The following is a 6,580-nucleotide window of genomic DNA, read 5'->3' on the forward strand; positions in this document are numbered from 1 at the left end:
GGCAAAGAGGGAGAGTTTGACCTCTTCTGTTCCCATTTAGATACCATTTATTTCCTTGTCTTGCCTAATTGTATTGGCTAGAACTTCCAGCACTATGTTGAATAGTAATGGCGACAGAGGACAACCTTGTCTGGTTCCAGTTCTAACTGGAAAAGGTTTCAGTTTAACTCCATTCAGTAACATATTAGCTGTGGTTTTGCCACAGATAGCTTCAATCAGTTTAAGAAATGTGCCACCTATGCCTAAACTCTTCAGTGTTCTAATTAGAAAAGGATGTTGGATTTTATCAAATGCTTTTTCTGCATCTATTAAGAGAATCATATGGTCTTTGTTTTTGCTTCTGTTGATGTGGTGAATGACATTTATGGATTTATACATATTAAACCAGCCTTGCATCCCTGGAATGAAACCTACTTGATCATGATGTATGACTTTCTTGATGATAAGCTGTAATCTATTGGCTAGGATTTTGTTGAGAATTTTTGCATCTATTCATTAGTGAAATTAGTCTGAAGTTCTCCTTTTTATTTGGTTCTTTTCCTGGTTTTGGTATCAGGGTGATGTTTGCTTCACAGAATGTGTTGTGGAAGATTTCTTCCTCCTTAATTTTTTGAAATAATTTCTGTGGTATGGGAATAAGCTCTTCTTTGAAGATTTGATAGAATTCTGATGTGAAGCCATCTGGACCAGGGCATTTTTTTTGTTGGGAGATATTTTCTTGTTTCTTTGATCATAGTGCTTGAAATTGGCCCAGAAATTTAAAAAGTAAAATCTCTAGTAACCTCCATCAGAAATGATAAAGGGGAAATAACAACTGATGCCACACAGATACAAGAGATCATCTCTGACTACTACCAGAAATTCTATGCCCAGAAATTTGACAATGTGAGGGAAATGGATCAATATTTGGAATCACACCCTCTCCCTAGACTTAACCCCAATGAAATAGTTTCATAATTTGAATAGCTTTGAAAATAGTTTCAAATAATGTGAAGCAATGATATTTCCCTATAGTGTACATTAAACATGAAAATACTGTATTCTCTGTTAGAAATGCGACCTATGCCTCCTCAAGGACTTATGATTATATACGACTTATTTCTTGTGATTTATGTGGATAGGCCTTAAATGGCAATGGGGAAAAAAATTCTTATGAAGTTTAAAATAAATTGAATACTTGAATATCATAAACTTGAGAGAGAAAGATGATTCTAACATAAATCTGCTTTAGCAATAAGGCAAATCGGTAATTTTCTTTTGACAATAGAAACTTTTCCATGACAGCTGACTACAGTAGAAAATTACTGAGGCATACCGAAAGGCAGGGGCTTTTCAGATACATAAAGTGTGTCCACGAGAGAAAAATTTAATTGCTTAGAAACACTGTATGAAACAGAGGGACTAAGTTATTTCCAGAAAGCTAATGTTCTTTTTCACTCTCTATATATTTCATGTTAGGTTTTTATTTTCCCTAGTAGATTTCAGTTTATGTTATAACAACCAAAGTGTGGATGTATATGTATCTATTACTGTTTTTCATTTTATTCACATAAAAATAATCCCAACCTTCACAATGAATATAATTTTCATTGTGAAACAATAATATAACTTTGATTTCCAGTTCTCAAAGTTTAAAATAGTATCCTGTTATCTCCATAGAAAGGTGATCAAATTTGAAAAATAAATCTGATATACTGTCATTTTCTTAATATTGGTATTCTATTTAAAGTATTTCTTTATACCTAATACTTTTCTGTATAATATGCACACATTAAATGAAAATTAAAATCAGACCTCAAATTTCCCCCCCCAAATGTTTGTTTATTTAATGAGTATTTGTTGGGCATAGAGTTGTATTCATAAGTGGCCTGAATTTCCGTGGCCAGTTAGATTTCTCTTTTTTGTTCGTCTGTCCTCTGAGGAGATTTTGCAATGTAGATTCTCACTAAAGTCCTGAATAAATTCAACTTGTTGCTGTCATGTGATGTCTTTATCAAGCCACTGTAAAGTTTCTGGGAGGGGCTTCCTTCACATTGTGCAATCAGCAGCTGGCATGTTGCAGCCACTGCATAAATGTTTCTTGAAAGACCAGGTAAACTCACACATTTGTAATGTCTATGGTTTTCTAATTTTTTAAACATTAAGAATTGATTTATATGCAGAGTATTCCTCCTTTTTAGTGGACACTTGTGAGTTTTAACACCCCTTACAGTTATGAATCCACCACTTAATTAAGAACAGTTCCAACATCTCTAAAATTTTCCTGGGGACCCAACCCCAGACCCAGCACTGGGTGATTGCTGGTCTGCCTATAGTTTTAACACTGCAAGAATATCTCACAAATGAAAAGTCACAAAATGGAGGGAGTTTTTATTTGGTTTGTTCTGGTTTTTTCTCTAACCAGCTTCTTTTACTTAGCATAGTATATTTGAGACTAATCCATATTGTTTTATGTAAATTATCATTTTTAAAGCTAAATTCCTCATTATTTAGAGCAGAAAAATGGACATGATATTTTATATAGAACTCATTTATTTAAAAAAAAAAGAAGTATAGTTCCAAGAGTACCCTTTAAAATAGACCATTTGTGATTACAGTTGGTCCTGTACCTTAAACCATTAAAAATAATGTAAATTTTAAAATACAGTATAACAAGTGGTGCCTACGGCTCAGTAGTAGGAGTAGTAGGGTGCCAGCCCCATATACCGAGGGTGCTGGGTTTGAACCCGGCCCCAGCCAAACTGCAACAACAACAACAAAAATTAAATAAATAAAAGTCTTAAAAAATATATAGTATAACAACTGCATACATAACAGTCACTTTATATCACGTATTGTAAGTAATCTAGGGATGATTCAAAGAATACTGGAGAATGTGAGTGAATTATATGCAAATACTATGCCAATTACATAAGGGATTTGAGCCTTCACAGATCATGGAAAATTAAGAGGTCCTAGAATAAGTCCTCGCAGATACTTGGGGATGATTGTACTGTGCTTAAGATCCAGTAAAGAAACAAAATTAAACCACAACAATCACTTTTTAGGAAAAATACCACTTGAACAAAATTTTATCTCTAATCACGTTATTTATTTTAAATGTTCTCTAACACAGTATTTCTTCAATTCAGGTTAGAATCCTAAAATGGAGAGCGAGTTTAATATACTAATGTCAGGACAGGTACATAGTTGAGAAATAAGAACTAAAAGATATACTAAGGAAAAAAGAGTCAGGTGAGTGACAGAGTAGAGCGGTAGAGCAGTGAGAATTTGGAAAGAGAACAGGTGGCAAAAGGCAGAAAAAAGATGAGCAAGTAGAAATGGGAACAACTAGCTAAGATCAAAAAACTGAGTGGTGAGTTTTTGACAAGATTTAATCAAGCAGAATAGGAAATACATAAATTATTTAGAAATTGCTGAGAAGAGCTGTAGATTAGAAACTCTCACTTTTTTAACAGAGAACTAGACAGATGGCTTTTTAAAAAATATAGTTAAGTACTCCCAGTAAAGAGGTGATTATTTAGGAGAGAGGCATGGTTTTGACTATATACTTGTTTCATCTTCAATTAAAATATCAGATCAGGGCCAGACATGGTGGCTTACATCTGTGATCTTAGTCCTCTGGGAGACTGAGATGGAGGATCCCTTGAGGTGAGACATTTAAGACCAGCCTAAGCAAAAGACAGACCCCATCTCTACTGAACATAGAAAAAGTAGCTGAGGGCAGTGACACACTTCTGTAGCCACAGCTGCTCCTGAGCCCGAGACAAGAAAATCACTTGAGCTCAAGAGATTGAGGTTGCTGTGAGCCCAGGCAACAGAGCAAGGCCTCATGTAAATAAATAAATAATAAAATAAAATATCAATGAAAAAGTCTCCCTGAGCTGGACATTTTACATAACCTGGATTAATTTTTGTAGAGTAAAAATACACTAAATTTAATGGTCTAGTTTTTCTAATGCAATAGCTAGTGGTTTCTTTAACTGCATACAGGATGGAAGTAGGATTCTTGAGCACAAGGAATAGTGATTTTTAACAGAAACTAGAGCATAGGAGAAGATCACAAAATAAACATACGTAGGTGAGAGCAGTTGTCCAGTTAGCCTGGTTCATTATCCATCTGTATTTTGTATTCAACAATTTTTCATAAAACTTTTAAGTATTTGACCAACGAGTAACTAGTTAGAAAAAAAAGGGAGGTTATCTTCATTCCCTTGAGGATCTTATACTGCAGCAGGGAATATACTAAGAGAAACAATAGAATCGAGTGAATTAAGAAGAAATAGAAGATACCAGATCACATCACCAAGGAAATCAAGTTGCTGAAACTATGGGAAAGGGTTATACATATATACACCTGTGTGTGTGTGTCTGTGTGTGTGTGTGTGTGTGTGTGTGTTCAAATAGGTTTCCCCTTCAGTCTATTTCTAGGATATATTTCCTATTATATGAAAACTATTGGCTTTTATATATTTAACATTCATATGGCCAACTTACCTAATCTCTTAAGTCTAATGTGTTTTCATTAGATCTATTTGAGCTTTATAGGTATCTAAATATATCAAGAAAAGAGAGATTTTAATTTTAACTTTAAAAAGTATTTATTTTAACAGATAATATTATATCCTTCCCTGCTGTTCTTAGGAGAATTTTCAAAACAAACAAAAAAAGTGATAAGCATTTTCTCAAAATGAGTCCACATAAGAAACTAATGTAGAATTTTAAATCTGGAAATTTAATACAGAGGATCAGTTATGTACATCATACATATGAAAGGGCTGAAAAGGCAGAATATTGAAGCAACTTAAGCACTGAGCATTAATGGACCTCACTATTGTCTCTGGAGCTGGAGGGTCAGAGGGAAGAGGTGATCACAAAACAAAGTCAAGTCCAGACTGCTGAGAAATAGGGCTCTGCTATTTGTACACCACACAGCTGTAGTGCTTTGATGTAACAGCCCAAACTCACTAACACAAGTGCTATGACCCCCACTTGGAGATTCACGAAATACTTTAACACACTAAAAGTACTAAGAAGTCCTTCAGTAAAGCTGCTTAAGTTTGTTAACTTGGAGTGTCCTGAATTCAACTGAGAACTGTTTCTCCATTTATGATACCTACCAGTATCTCATGAAAAGACTTGGCTGTGTTTGAATAATAAAATTTGTTTGAAATAAAAAACAAAACAAAACAGAAAACAAAAGCAGAGAAAGTGAATTCACAAGATGGGAACCCTGGCCGAATCACAAGAGGGGAACTCTTTTTCTCCTGTTTCATTTGTGACTACATCCTATTGGCCAAAACTCTCTGGAAACCCATAAGCATGTGAGTGTAGGGATCATATTTTGTAGGAGCAAAATAAGGATAGTATTTGAATACAAACAAGTGATGACCATGACAACGATTAATTGCTAGCCTCCCTGCATAGCTGGGTGCTCATATTGATTGCATTTCATAGAGTACTATTAATGCCGCTGGCACTTAAATATTTTCATTCTATTCCTATTTTACTTGATGTTTTAATTAAGAATTTGTGATGGTTGAATTATAATAACTGTATTTCACATATATATTATTATAACATGATCAAAACTTTTTCTTTAATTGGTTGATGAAACAAATTGTGTTTCTCCTGATTACGAATGAAGCTGCATTTGCATTCATGGTGTACGTTCTAATTAAAGTACAGGGTTTTCTGCTGATATTTTTTATAGGATTCTACTTTCTAACATATTTTAAAAAAAGGTTTGTCTACATTTATAGGCAACCTTGACAAGATTTATATTATACTATATTTTGACATTAAAGTTAGGCTGATGAAAAAAGTAATTAAGCTGATAACAGCAAGTTCTTTGGAGAGTATTTACATTCTTGCCATAGTCTATAATAACGTGTATGATATTGGTAGTCTTCATAAGAGTAAACATGACCTCAACTCTGACCCAACTCGTCTTTGCTCCACTTGAAATATCTGTGCTCTACAAATCTTTCCAAATTTTCATCTTCATAATTTGTCTATTAAACCTTTTTCATTTTGCGTTGGTCAATTAAAGAAATTTGTATTTTCTAGGACACCATATCCAAAAGGCCTTCAAATTTCTCACCATAAATTTGAAAGAGAAATATTTCCTTTAGTCTTACCTTTTCCAAACATAAGTATCTTCTTTCATTGTTCATGTTTCTGCTTTCCTTCTTTCGTTTTTCCTCAGTTTTATATGTTTTGTCATATTTCAATAACAGTTTTTAATTCATTATTTCTAAAAGCTTTTTCATATGTTATTAAATTCAGATTTATCTCGATTCTATCTTTATGGCTTCATTTCTAAAAATATAATTACTTAAACTAGCGTTGAATTTTCTTGTTATCTTTTCTCTTTTTTGGTAGTTACATATGGATTAAATTCTGTTCTCTTTCTGAGAGAAAGGGTTTGCATTGCACCAGATATTTTCAGTGTGAGATAATTTTTTACTTGTTTATTTAAATTTCAAAATATTATGGGGAACAAATATTTTTTGTAACATGTATTGCTTTTGCTATGCTTGAGCCAGGGTTTTATGTGTGTCTGTCACCAAGATAGTGT

Source organism: Otolemur garnettii, unplaced genomic scaffold (assembly GCF_000181295.1).
Source record: "Otolemur garnettii isolate 467f Iridium unplaced genomic scaffold, OtoGar3 scaffold00031, whole genome shotgun sequence".
NCBI lineage: Eukaryota > Metazoa > Chordata > Mammalia > Primates > Galagidae > Otolemur > Otolemur garnettii.